At 37.3% G+C, this 24,361-nt stretch overlaps 1 protein-coding gene across 4 annotated transcripts in view; it reads left to right on the forward strand.

Moving 5' to 3' along the window:
- The first annotated feature begins 10,571 nt into the window (after window positions 1-10,571).
- LOC5571684 (protein melted) overlaps window positions 10,572-24,361 on the forward strand; it is a 43,187-nt gene continuing 29,397 nt past the window's right edge. For 2 of the 4 annotated variants that reach the window (XM_021840784.1, XM_021840787.1), the window contains exon 1: window positions 10,572-11,253. The gene's annotated coding sequence lies outside the window, so the exon portion shown is untranslated. Of the gene's footprint in view, window positions 11,254-11,289; window positions 11,760-24,361 lie in introns of those variants that run through there. The other 2 variants (XM_021840785.1, XM_021840786.1) reach the window with 2 other exon arrangements.

Below are 24,361 nucleotides of genomic sequence, written 5' to 3' on the forward strand. Positions count from 1 at the left end.
TAACACTGATTCTTACTTTATTACACACTACATGGCACGTTAAATGACTGGGCATGACGCACCATTGGTACATCGCGTACCTACAGGAATAAAATAGACCCGATTGTGAGGTCCTTAGCCTTTTGCCCAGCAACTCCTATCTCTACCTCCTCGTGGTACTGGCCGGGTTACGTGCAACATTATAGAAGATCGTGTAACCATCCCCGGTGGGAACTCTGGTCGTATGCTGACAGGGAAGGGCGGGTTTGCTTTTGCTTCTTCAAACCTGGAGCGTCTGCACTCCACAAAAGCGTCTGTTCGCCATGTCAGGGGCGGCTGATCATCGTCCGAGTGCCAGAGAAGAACTCTAAGCTAAACTGCGCACTATGGCCCTCCGAACATTTAGGGGGAATGGTCCTCCGGAAATCCAGGGGGTTGGTGTCAGGCCCTAAAAGCCAACCGTAAAAATACACCAGCACAGGAAAGTCAACGAGAACATACGGACCAGAACAATCGGCAAAGACCACAGCGACGGAATTGGACTAGCGATTGGAAACTCGGTACGTCGAACTGTAAACCTCTAAACTTCATAGGAAGTACTCGCATACTCTCCGATGTAGGTACTGAAGAAGCATTAAAATACATTTTCTATTATCTCAGGTGAAAACAGCGTTCCAAAGCACATCGTTCGTTCTACCCCAACGGCGCATTCTACACTCAGTTCTCCTATGTTTTCAGAACGCTAAGGTGGCGCGTTTTACCCCGCATAATAATTAAAATGCAGATTAGCACGCATTTGTTCAAAATTAAGAAAGAAGAAAAAATGGATGGCTGTTTTTATTATTTGATAGAAAACATGTATGTCTATTAGACTACAGTTTAAAAGAGCATTATTATATGCTCTTTTAAACTGTAGTCTGATAGAGAATTCAACAACTAAAATCACTTTCTTCCTTAACATGGGCATTATAGTGATACAAATTTTAAAATTGTGGGGATCAACAAACGATTTTTATTCTGGTAAATTGCATCCTCCCAAAGTTTGAAGTGATTCGGAAGTAATCTGACTGTGCACACGCCATTTGAAGTTTATATGGAGATTACTATGGAAAACGCCAACATTTTGTGTTCAGCCCGCTATCTCTTCGTCATAATAATCTATGGAAAAGTGAACACACTCTTCTCATGTGCAATCCTTCCAGCTACAACAATTGGCGTTAATACGGGGAGTCTAAGGCTTACTGCCGTTATACGCATAATTGTCCCATGTTTCAAAATATGCAATCGAGAAAAACGCGTTTAAAGATTTTAACACATTTAGGCCTCATATTGACCAGGTGTGTGGTAAATTGAATTGAAATCTTCACAATAGTATAAAGAATAGCGTGTTTATTAGAGTCAAGAGTTTGTATTCTGGGAATAAAGTAAATTTGGCTACGAAATTCAAAGTGGGACTGTTATGCCTAGAAATACGGTTTTTTTGGTGAATTTCTACGCATAACAGTCCCACTGAGAGTAGTAACCAATTATGTGCTAAGCATACTGCTGTGGATGACCGTTCTTACGTATTGATTGTACCGAATGTAGAGGACGTATATCCTCAAGACTATGTTAAGGCACCTAATGAAGGCTCAAGTGACATGTGCCAAACGGAGCCACGTGTGGGGAAGAGAAAAATAAACGATTTAGTTTGTGATGGAAAACAAAGTTTTCTATATGTGTGATAGTGAGAAAATGTATGAGTTAGTGAAAGAAAGAGTGGATGAGTAAGTAAGAGAGTTAATAAAATGTAATAAATTCCTAAATCGACTCTTCCAGCTGCAGGCTTACAGAAACTCATCTGCGAATTCAAGGTTATTCTGCCGAGTAAATATTTAACTCAAAATTACGACACAAGATACAAGTTGTGGGCTTCGTAGCCGTGCGGTTAGCGGCGTCAGTCGTTTAGGCGTATTGTGCTACGGAGTGTGGGTTCGATTCCCGCCCCAGTCGGAGAAAACTTTTCGTCGAACGAAAAATTCTTCACTGGTCCATTGGTCGTTCCGTGTGTGTCCGTTGTCTAATGTTAGTAAGTTCAGTCTGTGCAGTCTATGGCTGAAGACGGTGTAAATTGTCTTTTAAATTACGACACAGAATACGACACAAATCTTCACACGATTTGTCATTTTTTTGGACTTTGTTTGCAATACATATAATACATCGCAAATTAAGTTTTAGAACCACCAACATATTTGCAACTTGCACCGAAGAGCCAACTATGTGGAATAACTAAGTATGTGGCCAAGTCATCCTATTCTTCTTTTGAGTTGACTTTGACTTGTTCTTGACTTCATCAAGTTTGATATGTCGCAAGATAGGTCTCAAGACCGCCAATATAATGGCTACTTCTTCTGGGGAACAGGGTATCCAAAACAACCTGGCATGTTATCAAGTCATCCAGGAACCTTTGAATTACCGTAAAACGGGGTAACTTTGATAGTTTTTTCGAAGAAACCTTCAATATTTATGCATGCTGTTTCAAAGAATTACCATTTATATTTTTAAAACAAGTACTGACATCCTAGCTATCGGTTGCACTTGATAGATTGCCAAAAGATTTATTCTGAATGGATATATAATTTTTCATACAAACGAAAGTCGGTTTTCTGTTTTGTGGTAACTTTGATAATGGAGTGTAAATCGAACAAGATTGAAGGAATTACGGAACATTTATAGGGCGTTGCATACCTCTAGGCGTTTAACGCTATATGGAAATTTCTGACTTAGATTGCAAAAATGGTCCCAGTTTGTAAAAATGGTTTTCGCTAAGAGATTTGAGACCGAATTCATGTTCTACTATAACTAGGCTATCATGGGTAAGTGACGAACTCATTATGACTTCATCAAATAGTGGTCGTAGAACAGATTGTTTGTAAGCGTTGCACAAATGCTAAAATCTTGTAAATTTTTAATATTTGCATAAAAATCCTCAAATGCAGTTGATTCCAACGAAAATAGCTTTGGCATGAAGTATCATATTAATACTCTTTACTTTTGTATTCGTTTTTCTTAACTAATTGACAGAAACTTCGTTATTTCGTTCAGTATGTTGGGGGTCTCGCACTATCAAAGTTACCCGCATTATCAAAGTTACCCCGTTTTACGATACCCTTTTTTAGCCTTGATTTGTGAATTTATGAAGTTTGATGTTGCCAGCTAGGTTTCAGAACTGACAGCCTAGAGTCCATTTCCTCCAGGAAACCGGGAATTCAGAACAATCCGACATGTGACTAAGTCATTCAAACACATTTGAACCACCTGTAGACCTAATTTGCAAATTCATGAAAATTGATATGTCGCAAGCCAGGTTTCAGATTCGCCAATACAATGGCCACTTCCACCAGTGAACCGGTATTCGGACCAACCCAGCATATGGCCAAGTCATCCAAAAATGGTCAAACTATTTTTGTTTGGACTTGGTTTGCTAAATCATGAAGTTGATTTGTCGCAAGCCATGGACTCGAAATTAAAGTAATTACTGGTTCTTCAAGTGGGATTAAATCAGTACTCCTCGTGATGAATCCAAAATTATGGTGAATTTCTAATCGATGACGGCGGTTCAAAAAAATGTGATTAACCCTGAAAATTCAACTGAAATTTATTGAAAAACGGATGGGAAATAATATCATTAAATTGAAAATTTCAATCAAATTAGACGTCAGACTCGTATGAATGACGAATGCATCCCGATAAACACATAACACGGGTTGTGTTCCACATGGGATGTAAAACCAACGTAAGTAGATGTTCAAAACGATTTTCACAAACACCAGCTAATTCAAAACTCACAATTGAATACTTTTTTCAATATTAGCGTAGCGAATTGTATAGTGTGACAGTTATGCGTAGAAATACAGTAGTGGGACAGTTATGCGTGGAAATTCAACAATGGGACAATTTGACTTGGCTTGCTTTTCATTGATTTTCCGAACAAAGTTAATTTTTGGTAAGTGTTTTCTAAAACTAAACGTAAAAATAAACTGTTTGATGACAAAAAGTCAAAATGCACAAAAAGTGACATGGGACAATTATACGTAAAACGGCAGCTTAGCCCCCCTAGAATCATTCAAGCCCCCCTAGAGTTTCAAATTTTCAGTCCAAATATCCCAAGTAACCATAAGCACTAATAATAAGCCCTTAATCAGCATCATAGATGCGTACATGCATTATAATAGCACCACAAATGCTTACACACCTTATAACAGCACTTTCGCTGCATAGAAACCCTATTATAGCACCATTAATGCTTCTAAGCCTGGTGCATACAGGCATTAAATAAGCACTATATTGGCTTTATATTCGAATACAGGGCATGTTTAAATGCCATCCAGTGTTCTGACAGATATACCACGTGCTTTGTGTTTGCATATAGTGGTAAGAGGGAGTCAAACATAAATCTTCTCACTACTACAATTGCAGGTTTTATGACGGGGAAAAGTGATGGTTTAAATTGGTCACTTTTCTTTCCAATACTATTCATCTTATGTGGCCGTAGGAGCAAAGGAGCAGGACAACAACTCAACAATACGGGTGTCGCAGGTTCGAGACGCAAAATGAGGAATTTCATCATCATAAAACGAGGATCAAAATGTGGCAATTGCAAGTCCTGACAACTACCAAAACGAATATGTCTGATACGAATAGTACTTCTCCGTATCCATCATTTTATTACATTTTTTGCATACTATTAGAGGTTTCCGTTTTCATTCATTCATTTATTTACCTCGTGTACCAGCTGCTTGGCCGCATACGCGAAAGCTCTCTGGCTGCGTACGCGAAAGCTCAAAATATTCGCCCTAAAAACCTGGCGAAAACAACTGACGTTTCACACGTGGTCTTATATCAGCATTAGTGGTGCAGAGAAGCACGGTTATATCTTGGCACTATAATGGCACGCTATTTCGCCTTTTCTGGCATTATAATAGCATTATATGCGTATATAAAACTGACATGCATCAAATGATTACCCTATATGCGCATATAATGCTGTTACCGTGCCACATTATCGTGCTTACTGGTTACTTGGGATATGTATCGAGAAAAGTTAAAAAAATAATTAGTCAATATTGGCTCGTATTGAATTTTAGATGGATGAAAAAACTTACATATTGATACCTTTGATTATGCAAGTTTGTTATGAATAGGTGCATGAAAAAATAAGAATGTGTTAATTCACAACCGGATATTTTTTCCGTGTTGGTTTTGAATAAGCCATTTTACGAGACGTTCGAATGACGTTTTCTGGCGGGCCGCTCATTGTTGTTGTTCAAAAAACTAGCATGATATCTGAATGGCGCTGGTCACATTTTTGTTGCCGATGACTTCCCCGTCTCTTTCAGCGCATGTTTCTACCCGGTTTACATGTATTACAGGTAACGTAGATGAAAAATATCTTCCCTGCCTACTGATTTAAATTTTACATGCGAACATTCAAAACTTTGTTGCATTGCCACCAGCGCCATTATTGAATATGCTCCTTCCAAATGTAGCGCTAGAAGAAACGTAAATAAATCGGCCCGCCAGAAACTTTCAAAGCTGGTAAACAAACGGAAACCATATGATTCGAAACGTCTCATAAAATGGCTTATATGTACATAAATGAATAAGAGTGTTTTGTTTTGACGTTTATTTATTTGCGCTAAACAAATCGTATCTGTAGTGCAAACGGCTTACAGGTCAAATTAATTTCTAAAAGTTTTCAAGTGGAGATTGTTCTGACTTTTGTCTGATTTTGTCTGGGACAGGTAACTTGACTTATTTCATGGGAAAATTACTGAATAACATATATAATATATCTGTTTTATAGAGTATAGAGATGAAGAAGGTCGCAAAGGATATCCGTCAGTTTTTTAAGCCCGCTTGGTTTGAAGCATTCGGAGGAGCATATTCCCTCTTGCTCATAATCGACGCAAGCGGCCACAAGTTCATGGTATCGTAGTCTCATAAAGCAGCATACTCGTAGGTGATAGTATTGTTGAAGATCGCAGCCAGTGATGGTATTCATGAAGGCTTGCGTCGAGTCCCTGCGCCGTAGACCATAGACGAAGCGAATTGCAGCCTTGATACATCGATGAAGTTGTTGTTTTTGCAGGTTCGTGAGTTCAGGGTAGAAAACTACATCACCGTAAGTGAGGATCGGCATCACAACACACTTAAATTATTTCACCGACCTCAGTAAAATTTTTCGCCGAGAACCCAACAGCTGAGAGCTCGGTAAATTTTAACGCCGAATCTCGGTACTTATTTTCATCCACAAGTTCATTTTTTCGGGACAGTCCTGCAGGCTCGAGTAAGACTGTTGCGCAAACACTGCGGAATCCACAGCTAAGGACATTGATTTAGGAACACTGCAAACTGGTCCAAGTCAGCCAAAACTGGAAGTCTATCCGAAAACTCACGTTGGGAGGCAGCTCCCCGGATTTTCATCGAAATATTTCTCCTCGCATCAGTGGTTGGTATACAGCGTAAGTAGAGACGCTGTATTTTGACCCATGCAGAATATTTTCTGTTGACTGTGATTGACTATTTGCGAGCAACGAGAAAAATTTATCACATCCAGTTTTAATAAGTGGAAGAAGCTTAGTGAAGCACTCTCATCTCATGAAGAATCTGGTTAGCACAGAAAATGTACTGAGAAACACGTGGCCTTTAAAATCAAATCAAGCTCTGTAGCGGATCAAGTATTTGTACAACACCAGCTCCAAGAAGAAGGTACAACGGCATACCTCACGAAATTGTTTGACATTGTACTTTTCTTGGGTCGACAAGGTTTACCATTTCGTGGGCACAGGGAAGGGCACGAGCCATCGAACAAGGAAAATTATTTGTAGCTTTGTGAATTGTTTAGCAACCATGATAGCTTTTTCCAAAAACATTTCAACCGAAAAATCAACTATACTAGCCCAAAACTCCAGAATGAAATGATTTCATCCGTTGCAACTGTAATGACGAACGAAATTAGCAAGCGAATTCGAAGTGCTGGCATGTTTTCGGTAATTGTTGCTGAAGCACGATGTTTTAAGGCCGCACGGGACGTCATCATAATCACCCTATCCATTTGAAAAAGCAAATCCCAAGAACCACTCTAAATATCGATGCGAAAAATGTATCACTATGATTCTATATATATAGTGCAAACCCAATACATTTTCAGCTTCATCGGTTCACTAAAACTCGAGATTTGCTTTCACAAAGTTTTGATGATAATTGTTAGAGTAAGACCAAAGATAGGGAAAACAACACGGTCTCCCGTGTCACCTTAAGGAAGAGCAAATGTCAATAGTAATTCGCTATGTAGAGGATGATCAACCAAGAGAAAGGTTCATCAAATTTATCAACTGTTCCGAAGCCCGAGATGCATCTAGTCTTGCAGCGGAGATTATAAACGTATTCAAAAGCCTTAACATTTATGATTTGTTGCTCGTTGCACAATCATACGATGGCGCTTCTGTAATGCAGGGAAAGCACAATGGGGTCCAAATGAAAATCAAAGAACATTTTCCGAAGGCTGAGTACATGTACATGTACATCCATTTTAACAAACCAAGCAGCCAAACCAAGTATGTATGTTCAAGTTTAGAAATTATTGGGTGTAAAACAAAAGGAAGTTGGAAGTCTGAGTACCACTAGTTGGAACTGCAGATATATAAACTGCCGATGTTTGATTGATAATTACAAAGCCATATTCGAAACTCTTACGGAAGAAAGTTAACATGGAAATGATAAAGATGCTATAACAGCTATCGGCATACTTGCATCTGTTTCGAAACCTGAGTTCGTGGTTTGCTTGTTCGTCATGGAATTCATTTTATCTCTGATGAATGTTCTGTCGACTTATTTTCAAAAGCAAGACGCTACGCTTGGAGGCTCCGCTACACTCGAAGCTGCAACATTGGACACGTTGAAGGAAAAGCGAATTGAGTTCAATGATGTTTGGGCTGCTATGCAGCGTTTTGCTGATGAACATGATCTATCACTGAAAGCACCAAGGGCATCGAAAAATCGTAAAGCGATCCGGAATACAGCACTGAAGGATTTCATCGTGGATTGTGCAGTAAGACCAGGTTTTGAAGTCGCAGATGAAGGTATGACTGACAAAGAATATTGGCGTTCGAATATCTACGAAACGTCTATTGATGCAGTAGTAAATGCGATGGAGAAAAGTTTCAACAATTTGGACCTAAGCTAAGAGCATCGAACGCTTCCAGAAGCTCGATATAGATGGATGCAGGCTGTTTATCGATACATACAAAAAAGAAGCTGGGATTGACATGAACGAGTTGAATGCAGAATCACAAGATTACAAAAATTTCCTGAGAAAAATCTAAACAGAAGTTGAATGGGACGCAGAATTTATCCGCAGTAATGTGAATGAGAATCTTATGCCCAATTTGTCTAAAAGGTTGAAACTTGCTTTCACTATCCCCGTTGGCTCTGCGACGGCAGAAAGAAGTTTTTCGGCAATGCGGAGAACTGAAACATGGCTAAGATCTACCATGGAACAGGATCGATTCTCATCGCTTTCGCTTTTACACATCGAAGCAGACTTATTGAAGCAGATTGAAAAATAAAAAGTCATCGAACAGGTTGCTTCCAAAAATCGCAAGTTAACTTTTTGAAAGAAAGTATTCAAAATCGACGATATTTGAAGAAATCATTTGATTTACTATTGTTTTACCTTTAACCATTTTTAACAACTATGATTTCCGAATTTTTAAACATTTGCGGCACAAAACTGATCACGAAAAATAAAGAAGAAATAAACATGAAAAACAAGCTTTCTTTTTATTTCATTCATTCATTCATTTCATTTCAACTTTATAAAGAAGAAAATATAGAGACTTGAGCACAACCCCCACCCCCCTTAAGAAAATGTGCTAGTTCCGCAAATGGCTACAACTTTGCTGAAGACCACATTTTGATTGGACGTCGCGAAAAATTGTAACATAGGGGAGCAAAAACTTCAAAATTTGCATCAGACTAATGGGCATTATGCCCCCAGCCTCAATATTCATGAAAACAAATATACTCTTCAGTGCTCAGTTCAAGGAAGTTGTTTTGGTTTGTATTTGTATTTATTGTTAGCTTTTGTGTACGACAACTTGCTGTTTATACAAACGTTTGTTCAAGTCAAGGAAAAACAGTTTTAGAATTAGATTACATTGGACAACAAAGCTTTCAACAAAATAATGAAAATACAGTGCTGACCAGATTTTGTCAGCCCCCGATTTTGTCAGCTTTTTGACCCGATTTTGTCAGCCTATGTTAAATGGTTAATAAAAGCATATTTTTCGTCATGTTTTACCGTGTTTATAGTGAAAGTAATCCCATATGATAATATTTGCTATCAGGAAGCGTCCATAAATTACGCAAAAAATGCCTTTTCAAAATTTCCTCACCAACTTCATATAAGCGACCTCAAAAATTTGGTATGGATCGTCAAATTTCGCTGAAGTTCCCCAAAGAGTGTTTGCTTCCTTAATTAATACTCGTACGCTGCTTCAAAGCTTCCTTGAAGCTTGTTGCTGATGGCATCGTTCGAAGTGCAAAGGAGAGATTATTCCACTGGGAGATGCCACTCACAAGTATACTTTTTCTAGCAATCGAAGAATACCGTGGAGTTACGAAGGTTCTAGCTCGTTCCATTTGTCCTCGTTGCATATGCTGTTGAAGATACTCAGGCAGCTGTCCATGGTATCGTAGTCTCATAAAGCAGCATACTCGTAGGTGATAGTATTGTTGAAGATCGCAGCCATTGATGGTGTTCATGAAGGCTTGCGTCGAGTCCCTGCGCCGTAGAACATAGACGAAGCGAATTGCAGCCTTGAAACATCGATGAAGTTGTTGTTTTTGCAAGTTCGTGAGAGTAGGGTAGAAAACTACATCACCGTAAGTGAGGATCGGCATCACAACCGCTTGTACAATGTACAATGCCACCATGATTTCTAATTATTTTGTTCTGAAATACGACCCTTAGATGCTCTGTAGTCTGTTGTATAAAAAGTGAAGTTTGTAAACATTACACCGGTTTTTTATAAATAAGGTTTTGACGTAGGACTACGTCTTTCTTATCTATACAGGAATGAAATTGGAATTTCAAAACCAAGAAGAAAAGTTTCTTGATTATTGGTATTACACTCCTTAAGACCGTTGATACGTGGCTATCCACATTGAGTAAGCTAGTTTATAATTGAATTGCAGAAGAGAACTTGTTTCAGTACACATAAAAGTCAAACAGTGCGTTTCTACGTTCGTTCCTATCCGGTCAATGGCCGTTCCAATCGGTTCAAAACTTCTCCAACCACGCCTAAAAGTATGCATCTCGGATTTCTCTCATTTATGAATGACTTGTATTGACCCATCTAATGAATGAATCCATTCGCCTCAGCACGTGCAATGCCCTCAACCAATACGAACGAACACACGCTCGAGAATTCGCAAACTCGTCCGAAGAGAGATTTGAGCAACCTGGTAAGCACCATTCCTACAGGTGTGTGCGCGAGCTCATTCAATTCCAATTTGGACGATCAGACTGACTGTAGCTGTAGCTAGATGGCCTGGCGCTTGCACGGTGCTACAATCTCTCGCCTCGCCTCATTCGTGGTGCAAATGTCGAACCGAAGTGACTGCCTGATAGAGCGCTTTGGCTCGTTGGCCGTCTTTCGTCCGTCCGTATAGGTTTGTCGTCGCTGTCGTGTCCGTCGCCGAAAAAAACGTACAAAACTCGGGCAGAAGTGCAGTTATTGTGATTATTCGTGCAGTTGTAGTGAAACTGAGTGCGGAGGCGTGTGAAATGAGTGTAGAATTGAGAATTCTGAAGGTGAAAAAGTGAAAACACGACCTGATTTCACCCCAGTGAGCTACACCGTGTCGAAAGAATAAGAAGATCGCAGTCCATCCTGGGTCCGTTCGTTCAATGAGGTGTGTAGTGTTATTTTTCCAACCCAATCTAACCGAACGCATACCAGTGCGAGTTTGTGAAAGAAGAGCAGGTTTTTGGGCATTTGTTCGCTGGTGTGTGTGTTTGCGCGACTCACCTGTCAACTTTCTAAGCCCAGCAAAACAGTAAACAACAACAACCACCGCCACTTCGGAGAGTGTTTGCCGATATTGCACGCCTTCGTTGTCGTCGTCGTCGTCATCCGGAATATTGCCGTGGATGACAGCGCTGTCATAAGGAGTAATAGTTTCTGGAAGCCGCTGCTGAAGTGCCGACTGCGTAGATGAATGAATGAAGTGAGTTGGATGTGTATTGGTGTTTACAGGGAAAAGTTTATTGCTGTTTTGAATCGGCTTGATCGGAGCGGATCAGGGGTGGTTGTCCACCCGCTGTAATACAGCACTCTGCGAGTAAGACATGACGATGAAATGTACCGAGCTCGGATAACTGTATTTTGAAAGATATCGCCTTCGCCACATGAGGATTGTTTTGCAAGAAAGGAGTTGAAGGAAAACACGAGACTTACGAGCTGAGTTTTCTAGACCACTATAGATGCTTTGGAGAGCCTCAAATGAAAGCATATTGATAAAAACATGGTCATATGTGATCGAATCAGCCAAACTTGATGAAAGTCCACCAACAACATTTATGCATTTTTAGAACAACGTCAGTTTGAAATGGCTTTGCAAATGAATTCAGTTTGGAAACGACATCATGAAACTGACACAATGACTTTGTCATCATCGATGATCTCATAAGCTGCAAACGAAAGAGTAGATAGTCATAAACTCTTGAATCTTTGGTAAGGCATCGAGAATTCTGGGATGATTTATTATGAATATGATCTGATGAAAAAACAGCTTCTTTTTGTAAAGAACCAACTAAGAGCTAGCCAAATGAAATCTTTGACGCATGGTAGGATGAATGGACAGAAAAATAATGCTTGTAGTTTGCAAGAATCGCATTCTAATAACTTTTGCCAATGTGTGAATAGTTGTGACCTTGCAATATTCGTTAGATTAATACATAAGCTAAAAAAGATTGAGCGGTAGAATGCCCTGGAAAGTTATATATGACAAACCAAAATGTCACTATGAATTCGAATCCTCCAATTTAGTAGAATAATGAAAAATAGAATGTTATGCGATAACAATAATAATCTACAAAAAGCATCTACTAGGTCGTGCAAATGATACAGAGTGTGGAAGTAGTTTGTTAGGAGTTCTTGTTTATCAAAGATAAGCTGAAGCATGCAAACATGAACAAAGAATTGATAAAATAATAGAACTCAAATGAGATGAACAAGGTCCTACATGAAGTTTTTTTTTCGGTAGTGTTCAACATCTGTAATAAAAGAATGGAGGTTTGGTTGATGTCGATCTGGATCGAATACCGTAAATGTCATCAGCTGAGTCTGCTGCTTTTCTTCCTACACTAGTAAACGCAATATCACTTTTGCAAAGCACCATCGACAGAAAATTAAAAAAAAATACGCTGAACCGAATCAATGAGTATTACAAGCATTATGAATTGTTTCCAATAAAATTATATTGGTGCTCGTTAGTTCAATTTCCGACGGTCGAGGATCTTTTCGAGTTAGCAATTTTCTTGACTTCCCAGTAACCGAAAACCGAATTTGAGGTAAAATTCTGTTTTTGCTTTCAAACGAAAGGATTTCCGTTTCGTTACAGTTGCTTCTCTATTGATTTGAGAATCTCCAAGTTAGTGACAAAAAAAATAATAAGCTACTCTAGCGCTTCCTTTGGTCAAACATTTAAATGGAACTGTTTTTTCCATACATTTGGTCAATTTTCTTCATAAAAAGTCGAGCAAATGATGGTCTATCTATATCAAGAGAAATTGCCTACATTTAGGCGTATTATGTTATTTAAATAGTCTTACTGTTAAAAAAAAGTTAAAATATATACATAAAAAGTATTTTGACGATACATTTTGAATTAGGGGATCATAATTAAGTTGATTAGGGAACTTTTTATTCTCACACTTGTTTTTTATATATGTAGTGATCTAATTCTTCCCAGAAAGACTTTCAGTTTTGCATATTTAAGCTATTTTGTAAAATAATTCATGTTATTTAATAAAAAATAGTAGCGTACATAGATCAACGAAGTACTGATTTTGCAGAAATATATGACAATATCTTGATTCCTAAGCATGGACCAAATAAGGGTAGTGTGAACGTGACCTCCCCCCATTGCCGATGGAAAAAAATATGAAAGCTAACTAGATTGCTACGATTTTTTGGAAAATTGTTGGTGTTCAACTTAAAACAAATGCAGAACTAAAGAATATTAGCATGACACTTCATGTAAAGGCTGTTTTCATTAAAATTGAGAACATTTTAGGCTTTATATACACAGTTAGAAATAATGAAGATTACACGTCATGTAAACTTCATTTATGCCATGTAAACACGGCGTCATGTAAATTTAATTCTGAAATCATGTAAAAATGTGTTATATGTCATGTCAGGATCAAGCTAGATTACATGACATATAATTGAAGTTTACATGACATATTATGTAAATATCCATGATATTCCACGCTCGAATTATGTGCATTATATGTCTTAGAAATTTACACGTTTCGTTCGAACTGTGTACGTATTTTTAAAATTTAGCGTTTTCGAAACGCTGACAAACAATCTGTTCTACGATCACTAATTTATGTAGTTTTGAATAGTTGGTCATTTATCTTTGACAACTAGGCTGTATCATACAACTTGAATATGGGCTAAAATCTCCTAACGAAAAGAATTTTCACAAACTGGGACCATTTTTGTAATCTAAGTCAGAAATTTACATATAACATTAAACGCCTAGAGGTATGCAATGCCCTACAAATGTTACGTAATTCATTCATTTTTGATCGATTTATACTCCACTATCAAAGCTACCGTAAAACGGGGTATCTTTGATAGTTTTTTCGAAGAAAACTAGAATATTTATGCATGCTGTTTCAAACAATTATAATTTGTATTTTTAAAACAAGTACTGGCATCCTAACTATCGATTGCAGTTGATAGATTGCCAACAGGTTTATTCTGAATGGATGTATAATTTTTCATATAATTGAAAGTCGGTTTTCTGTTTTGGCGTAACTTTGATAATGTACAAATCGAACAAAATTGAATCCATTACGGAACATTTATAGGACGTTGCATACCTCTAGGCGTTTAACGCTATATGCAAATTTATTACTTAGATTACAAAAATGGCCCCAGTTTGTAAAAATGGTTTGCGCTAGGATATTTGAGACCGAATTCATGTTCTACTACAACTAGGCTGTCAAGAATAAGTGACGAACTCATTACGACTTCATCAAATAGTGATCGTAGAACAGATTGTTTGTGAGCGTTCCAAAAATGCTAAATGCTTACAAATTTTTAATATTAGCATAAAATGCCTCACATGTACTTGATTCCAACGAAAATAGCTTTGACATGAAGTGCCATACTAATACTCTTTACTTTAACACTCGTTTTGCTTAACTGATTAACAGAAACTTTGTTATTTCGTTTAGTACACACTTAAAAAAAATTACGGATTACGGTGAAATTTCACCGTAATCTCAACAGCTGAAGCTTCGGTGAAAAATCACCGAACAATCTGTAAAATCTTTGAACGAAATCATAAAGAAAAATAAGAAAATGGCTCAGACCGCGGATCGAACTCCCGACCTACCGATCAGGAAGTAGGCTTGCTACCACTAGGCTAGCTTACACTGCTTGTAAGTGGTGTGCAAAAACTGCAACAAAAGGAAGCTCATGCCTGCCAGAGCGACTGTCAAACGATTTCACAGAAGTTCGGTGAAAATAATGCTGTTACCGAACTGTTCGTTAGTATTTCACAGGGTTACAGTAAAATTGTTTGTTTCACGGATTTTTTCCGGTAAAATAATAGATTTCACGGATTTTCTCCGAGTGTAGAACTAGCCCTCGTGTGTTAAAATACACTCAAATAAAGATTTAAAAAAAAAAAAAGGATTTTCTCCGGTAAAATAGTTGATTTCACGGATTTTGTCGGTAAAATAGTGGATTTCACAGGAAAATCTGTAATTTTGTTGTTTACGGTTCAATTTCGGTGATTTATTTCACAGAATACTGCGATTTATTTTAAGTGTGTATGTTGTGGGTCTCACACTATCAAAGTTACTCGCGTTATCACAGTTACCCCGTTTTACGGTACCCCAAAACAGAAACCCGACTTTCGATTATATGAAAAAATATATATCCATTCAAAATAAAACTTTTGGCAATCTATCAACTGTAATCGATAGCTAGGATGCCAGTACTTGTTTTAAAATTACGAACTATTATGCTTTGAATCAGCATGCATAAATATTCAAGTTTTCTTCGAAAAAACTATCAAAGTTACCCCGTTTTACGGTATTTGAATTTCCCATAATATTTTCAGGTCAAAATGATTATTTACACGGATTTTCTTCTCTGTTTTCTATAATAATGACAATGCCAAACATCTTAATGCAGAAAACAAGTACGAAGACTTGTAACATATGTCATTTTAGTGCTAAGAAATATCTAAATAATAAAAAATCGGGGAATTTCATGTCGGGGTCAAATTGATCACATGCCCATGCGATTATCGTTAGTTTTCAAAACAACTCTATATATGAGCTCCCTGAATCAGAATATGCTTGCTAAAATTTTAATATAATATTTATAGAAAAAGTGAATAGTTAAGTTTCAAGAATTACGCGGAATACGCCCTAATGTATGCAATTTCCCAAGGTAGTTCCTGATATCTAATATAAATTAAAATATTTCAACGAAATGAGAAAATTAGTACAAGTTTTGGTAATGAAATCTGGTTTGGGGATATATCGGCAGTGTTTCGGAGAGCCCAAGCAAAACGGTTCGTTTTCGGGACGCCGAGAAGTTTTACGGTTCGCGTTGTGTTTGTGCCAAAAGATATCCATGTTAAGTCGAGTATGGATTACCAACTGGTGAGCTCGTTTCATCCTCATAATGACACATATTTTCATGACAACTTTAATTGTAATGTTCAAACAAACTTTGTATGGTTCGTCACTACAAGTGTCGGCATTATGCCTGTTTTATATAATTTCAATATTCATATGTTTTTTCTCTTTAACATTACTATTCACCTTTTGAATGGTTCGACATTATGAATGTTGACGTATATTTTAAAACTCCTATCAAAAACTTTTCATCTCGAGACAAAAATGTACAGTGTTACTCTTCTGTAATTTTCAAACAAACTATGGTATGACTATGGTAGACATAATGGATGTTGATGTATATTTTAAATCTTCTACCGAAAACTTCTCGAGACAAAATGCAAAACTATCTTTAAGTTTAAGTTGCCCTTGAGTTTAATAAGTCCATATTCATTTAAGTTGTCCTTAAGTTTAATAAGTCCTTATTCATGGATCGCATCACTGACCAATGGTGATTCCCAGATCTTTTCCTCCCTCACTAATAAACACCCTTCCCGTGATGACTGTGGAGATTCATTACAATCATTACACCCTAACATTCCCTCCCCATCCCAACTGATTGTAAGGACTTGGCCGGCGTCGTTATTGATCAATAATATTAGATCTGCTATAATTGTACTTCGAGAATAAGCGGAAACTCCCATCCTTTAATCATTTGGATTGTAGTACAATTCTTATCAGTTCCGATCAATCACGGAGTAGCAACCATTGACATGTACAGTCAGTCTATGCTATGCTATGCTATGAAATCTGGTTTGGGGATAGCATCTTCTCAAACTTTCAGGTTCATACCATGTTTAGAACTAGAAGTTTATAGATGTTTGTCAATACAGCACCGCACATAATTTTGAAATTTTACATTCTTTTCATAGAAATCTTTAACGCAAAAATTACACAAAATCGTGTGAGACGGTGATCAGTTTCATCCAAATTGATTTTTCTAGAATTTTTGAAGTTCAATTTGTCTAATCTACTGCCTGAAATCTTACTAGACATCATTCGAAGATTTTATCAACGGTCCGCAAAATATTTCAAGAGCCATTTTCAAAAAAAAACTAATATAAAACTCAGAAGGTTTATGCCAAGCATCTGCCAAGTTATTTTAAACAAATCCACCCAAGAAGTATCCCAAGGATACTCGAAGAATTTGATAGAAGAGAGATATTCACACCTCCCTAGGAATTCCGTCTGGTACTCCTCTAGCTGAATGTTTCAAAGGAATTTCTTCAATGACTACTCCAGGGATTATTTCCGGAAGTCGTTTCTCGGAGTAATTCTTCAACGAGGCGTCCGCAATACAAATATCTATGTTTTTGAAATGCAGCATGAGAATCTTGCCAGACATTGCTTCAACACAGAAGGAATTTCTTCTTGATTTCCGGTTATCTGGTTTGTTATGAAGTTTCCCCTGTATATTTATTCGAGCATATCTTCTCGTATTATTCTATGAATTACTCCAGGTAACAAAGGATGATTTACTGCTTCGGCATAATTCGACTATTATCGTCAACCAAATTTCAACCTCCAAATACACAATATTTCAAAGCACAACAATGGAAACATTCAGATGATTCTTTATTCTGTCCGCTTCCCGCTGACGAGATTTCCGAGACTGAACAAACAATATCGCCAGAGATGTCATCAATCATTCAAATGAACACGCCTCAAAATACGACTGATTTGGAGCTACCGAACAGATTCCCCTGCAGTGCTTATGGGAAAGTTGCCGAAGAGAATGGGGCTGCCGACAATAGTCACACTGACAAGAGATGTTCGCAGCGTTATGAAAACGTTTCCAGAAAGATTTTAACAAGTCTGTCGGTGTGAATCGATAGAGGATTGAGCAGCGCATGAATGTAAACAAACAAACACGTAGTTTGGCTGCTGATGTCCGAGAAAATTACAAAAGAAGCGCGACATCGGCTTAGACTGCCAAGAATACATAAGTACCCCTAATTGGAACGGTGTTTCTGCCATACGCTTGGCCAATTTTTCCCATAGAAACTTCAAGCCAATTGAGCCTCTCTAGACTTGAAGGATTCCGCTTCAACTTTCACAGTAGATGATTGGGTATAACATATCTAGAGTCGGGAGAAGGTTTCTTCTAAGAGAATTGGTTTATATTTTTATGCAAGTCTCTATTTTTGGTAAAAGGTCTCTGAAATCTCTATTTAACCAAAATGGTCTCTAAAATCTCTTTTTTCCTTATCTTGCTTGCAGATAGTTGAGTCTTCTCATATATTTCAAGAACAGCTTCAGGAATTATCCTCTAGGTTTCTCGAGATATGTCAACTAAAGACACAAAGCAGACACAAATCATTTCTAGAGTAGTGTTTGATCCTTTGCTCGCGTCACTTGCCCCTTCCGGGGGCGGGTGATGTTAGCAGGATCAATCGTGTTGCGCGTCGCTCGCGTGGCATGATAAGTTAGTGGCACGGATCGCGAAGCAGGTAGTAGTGTTTGATCCTTTGCTCGCGTCAAATTATTCATCATGATCTAATCGCTTATCAATGTGAATCCTGTGACCCAACGATCCTTTAACAAACATCCCTCCCAGTAACCTTTGTGGAGATGCAGAGGCAAACACGGTCTCTAAATAGCAAAGGTTACACACTAACATTCCTTCCCCCAATCCCATCTGACTGCAATGACGTGGCCGGCGCCGTTATTGACCCTGTATAAATAGAGGCACTGAATTATGCACACTGCACTGTAGAAGATTATGGCCAATCCCAGACAACTTCTAGTTGATTCTTTGTGCATTTTCACTGACTTCGGTCAATCACGGAATAGCAACCATTGATATGTGTAGTCAGTCTAAGCTAAGCTAAGCTAAGCTTGGCAGACACAAATCATTTCTAGGGTTCAACAATAGTTATGCAGGTAATTGACTTTTTAGGCATTTGGAAGACATTGAAGATTCTAATTTCTGTAACGACAAAAAAAAAAAACAAATAAGATATATATATATAATCTAACAAATATTTTTTTAATTTGGGATTATCATACAAATGACATGACAGAGTACAACAACGACATTCAACAAAATTTCAATACACTGAGTTTCGATTAATAGTTACACAATGATTGATTGATTGCTACACTACTTGTTTCGCTACATAAGTTGATGTTTTTAATTTAACATCTCTCACGTTGCTGTTCTAAGTTTATTTTTCAAATTTATTAGATTTGATATGGAGTTTTCATATATTTTATTCAAATATTTTTTATATCCTGAAAATAAAGAATAAAATTAATATGTTAATCAGTCCACAATTCGGGAAGTCTCCTCCTGCGCCAACTGCAGCCAGCACTTATAGCTCAGAAATACCGTAGGTACGAACAGATAAAAGGTACCAAGCCAAAAGGCAGAATAATTAATATCACTTGAGATAGGTAGACATAACAGTCCTTTCCCCTTTAGAAACTTTCTAATAACTCTTTAAAAGCCAGCTACAAGTTGCAACAACTCATTATACTCAAATACGCAAATTTGCTAATTCCAAGACTACAACAAAACATTCAAATCATTGGATTTTACTGCTCAACATTACATTTGACAAATTCGTCAACACTAAAGAACAATTTCGTTCATCTCCATACAGCAATCGCTTCACAAAAGAACAACTATGTTCACAATAAACGACAATTTCGTCAGCTCTGAAGAACAATTTGGTTCAACACAAATTGGCAATTTCACCACACTTTCAAATACAGATACAATTGGCAATTTCACCACACTTTCAAAAATAGATACAATTGGCAATTTCACCACACTTTCAAAAATAGATACAATTGGCAATTCGCCACCCCAAAGAAAATCGATTATCTTCAACACACGTTTCCATGATCCTCGTCGCCACTTTTATATCCTGAAAATAAAGAATAAAATTAATATGTTAATCAGTCCACAGTTCGGGAAGTCTCCCTTCTGCGCCAACTGCAGCCAGCACTTATAGCTCAGAAATACCGTAGGTACGAACAGATAAAAGGTACCAAGCCAAAAGGCAGAATAATTAATATCACTTGAGATAGGTAGACATAACAATATTGTTTTTTTTTTGTTTACATATATATTTTTATATGTTAAAATACTATTTCAATATTGAATCACTTTTCTCGTAGGCTCTAAAATAATCAATAGAATTGTTTGACTTACGAATTCATTACATTTTGCAGCATTATTGTGTCAAGTCTATCCTTTTTGCCTAACACCCAAGCCAATCATATTTTCCTTCTCCCATGGCGTTTGTGTGGTCAGCATAGACTATTCAACCATTACCCTTCCTATCATCGGCTTTGGATTGACTTGCTCTCTTATTGCCCCACCAAACGCTGCACAAAGAAAATGAAATGAAAGAAACTCGACAAGAATCTCTACGCCAATGCATCTACGGTTATTCCAAATAATTGCTCCAAAAATTCCTCGAGGAGTTATTAGATTCAATCTGTCAAAAACATTTAAAATAATTCCTCAAATTCGACCTATGTTTCATTATTGAATTTCCCTAGATTTTTTTCTGGGATTTTTTCCAGCATTTTATCCAAGGATTACTGGAGGTCCTCCACGCCACTTAACAATACAACAATTTTTTCAAGAAATCCTCCAATCATTCCTACACATTTTTTTTGGGATTTCGTCCTATGTTTTTCCACATATTCCACACAAAATTCTGCGGGATTTCTCAAGAGTGAGTTCTTCTAGAAATCCTTATTCATCAAGGGTGACTAAAGAACGTACACAAGAGTTAATGGAAGTTACCCTAAGATTTGCTTTGGGAATACGTCACGCTTTTTTCAATATTTTTCAGCATTCCGGAAAATTTAATTCACATATATTACCTTGAACAAAGTCATGGAAAACTCTTGGAAAAATGATTGAATTTTTTTTCTGAAAACTTCCTTGAGAAATCTCTTAGAATTATTGGATGACTTCCCAAAGTATTCTTAGAAGCAATCTCTGGAGTAATTTCTGAAAGTATCCTTAGAAAAAATTCTAGTTCAAATCTATGAGAAATTCTGCAGGGCATAAAGGAAGTCCTAGAGTACGGGTTGAATGTTTTAAACGTCAGTCTTTGAGGGAGTTCCAGAAAAATCGTTGGAAATATCATCGGATAAAATCCTAGAGGACTAAGGGCTTTTTTGAAATAATATCAGAAATAATTATGAAGGAGTTCCTGTTGGAATCCCTGAGGTACTGTTATTATTTAAATCCAGGATTTATTTTGAGATATCAAAAAAAAATATAGAGAAATTCCTCAGGAAAATTCTTGGAGGGATTTCGTGGAAAATAGTCACTAAATAAACATCTGCAAACAAAAAATCAAATATCTCTCAAACAAATGAAGAGATTGTTTATCGTAATGTCACGAAAAATTTCAAATAAAAAGTATAAAAAATCTTCTCTGAGAATTGTGTAGTCGTATAAAACTCTTTTCTCCTGGTCACTGTTGGGTTTTGTTTTGCTTTTTGATTAGCATTTGGTCTCTTTTCGGTCTCTTTTTGATTCCTGTTTAATCTCTTTTTTGTTGGAAATTGTTTTATTTTTAATTTCCTAGTTTCAAGACATTCAGTCGCTACCAGAACTGCTTCATGTACAACTTTTTAAAATATTGGAAAATATTAAATTAAAAAAAAAAACGATTTTGGAACAGTAATCTGGCATTTAAACAACTTTAAATTTAAAATTTCATGATAATTATGATTAACTTTCTTTTTTCTATGACTTTAATTGACTATTTCTTTACGAAAAAAACGTTTTTTTAAATTGCTTGAACATATAGGGTAGCAAATAGGCTAAATTATTCGAAACTAGTCCACAAAAAAGTACTTGTTTTTCAATAGAAAAATGATTGGTTATCAAAAGTTTTACTATTGAAACAGTCAATTGAGTGTTGGGTTAATCTGATATATATAGAATCATATTTACTCAGTTTTGCGTCGTCCGATAAATTTGGCTCACGGTTTCGCGCATGTTTTCGTCGCCGGAGATTTTTTTTTTTTTTCCTGTTTTCAAGCGTCTTGCTGGGTAGTGCTTCGTGAAGCCCAAGCAGGACAGTTCGGTTTTGCGTCGTCCGATAGATTTGGCTCACGGTTTCGCGCATGTTTTCGTCGCCGGAATTTTTTTTTTTCCTGTTTCCAAGCGTCCTGCTGGGTAGTGCTTCGTGAAGCCCAAGCAGGACAGTTCGGTTTTGCGTCATCCGATAGATTTGGCTTACGGTTTCGCGCGTGTTTTCGGCTCCTAAGATTTTTTTTTTCTGTTTTGGAGCGTCTTGCTGGGTAGGTATTTGGAAGGCACAAGCAAGACGGTTTGTTTTCGGGACGCCAAGAAGTTTTGCTGTCAGTATCAGTTTTGTGTTCAGTCGAGGATGGATTACCAACTGGTGAGTTCGTTTCATTCTTGTGATAACACATATTTTCTTGAAAGCGTAACTTTTAAGTAATTTTAAAACAAACTTTGTATGGTTCGTCACTATAAGTGTCGGCATTATGTTTTTTTCTTATACAATTTCAATATACATATATTTGTCTCTTTTATACGTTATTAAAAATTATCTTTTGAATTGTTCGACATTGTGAATGTTGACGTATTTTTTAAAACTTGTACCATATCGAGACAAAATGCACAGTAATACTCATATGTAATTTTCAAACAAACTATGTATAGTTCGTCACTACAAGTGTCGGCATTATTCCTGTTTCATATAATTTGAAATATATACATGTAATTTTCAGTTTTCGTCATTAATAAAAACATCTTTTGAATAGAGTAGTGTTTGATCCTTCGACCTTGACACTTGCTCCTGCTGGGGCGGGTGATGAGGGCAGGATCAAACATGTCGCGCGTCGGTAGTGAAGCGGTGAAAAAGTGATCGTTTTGTTAGTAGTGTATGATCCTTCCACCTTGACGCTGGCTCCTGCGGGAGCGGGTGATGAGGGCAGGATCAAATATGTCGCGCGTCGGTAGTGAAGCGGTGAAAAAGTGATCGGTTCGTAAGTAGTGTTTGATCCTTCGACCTTGACGCTTGCTCCTGCGGGGGCGGGCGATGGGGGCAGGATCAAACTTGTCGCGCGTCGTTCGCTCAGAGAAATGAAAAAGCGCCGCGGATCGCTAGTAGTGTTTGATCTATTGATCGCGTCGCTTGCTCTTGCGTGGGCGAGTGACGAACACTTGTTCGGCGTTTAATGCGATTATCGAATTATTTCGCGAATCCGGTTAGGCGTGATTATATCATGGCTCGCATCACCAAACATTGGTGACTCCCAGATCTTTACCTTATCCCACTAACCCAATATCCTCTCCATGACAACCGTGGAGATGCAGAGGTGATCTCGGTCTCTAGTAACAACGGTAGTCACACTAACATTCCTTCCATTCCCCGATGACCGTAAGGACGTGGCCGGCGCCGTTATTGACTTTTAAATTTGAGCTCTCGATTTGTGCACATTGAAGAATGGTAAGCTAATCCCAAGCCCCATTCATTAATTCCCTGTGCAACTTCGATTGTTCTGGTCAATCACGGAGTAGCAACTACGAATTGTACGGTCATCTATGCTTATGCTTATGCTTATATATAGAATCATATTTATGTAACTATTGCATTGTATTCATCTGATTCAGTTTGTCTCAAGTTTGTCGAAAATTAATGGAGTTTCAGAGCTACCATGGAAAAAAGAGGGTTAATTTAGAACTCTTGAATTTTTTCGAATGAAATGTAACAAACAATAATTTATGAATTATTCATCATTTACCATATTTGAATGGTATACAGGTCGAGCGCTTGATAATCCGTGTTTCTATTACCCGAAAAAAAACGAACCGTTGATGCAGAAGTTTTACTGATTATTTGTATTGATTAAGATGGGAATATACCTTATCAAATATGACTTTTGGAACAACCATTAATACGATTCAATCAATTTTAGATAATTTAATGAATTTTGCTTTTCTTTACAAGTCAGAACTGTAGGATTACTTGCGATAAGATCTGTAAACTTAGATTTTATTTTGACATATTGTCACAAACGGAATATATTTTTTTTTCTGCCCATGAATCTGCCTTAGGTATCTAAATGACCCATGGAAATTAATGGTGCATAATCTTTTATTGCACGAAAACGCAGTACTAAAAAAAAACTTCCAAGAAGAAACACTTGAAAGCTCCATTCAGTTCACAATGATGAACAGAGCTCTTACAAACAAAATAAGAGGCAATATTTGTTTTGTTTTTATTTAAGAGGCTTTCAGCTGAACGCTGGTTCACCTTTTAGCCAAAGGCAATATTTATAATCCAATAATAATTGGCAAATACAATTCATTTGAATAAAACATAAACTTTGGTAACGTTAGCTCCTTCATATTGGAATATTGAATATTGGAATAGCTTCAGAATGCTTTAAAAA

The sequence above is a fragment of the Aedes aegypti genome, chromosome 2 (genome assembly GCF_002204515.2).
Source record: "Aedes aegypti strain LVP_AGWG chromosome 2, AaegL5.0 Primary Assembly, whole genome shotgun sequence".
Lineage (NCBI taxonomy): Eukaryota > Metazoa > Arthropoda > Insecta > Diptera > Culicidae > Aedes > Aedes aegypti.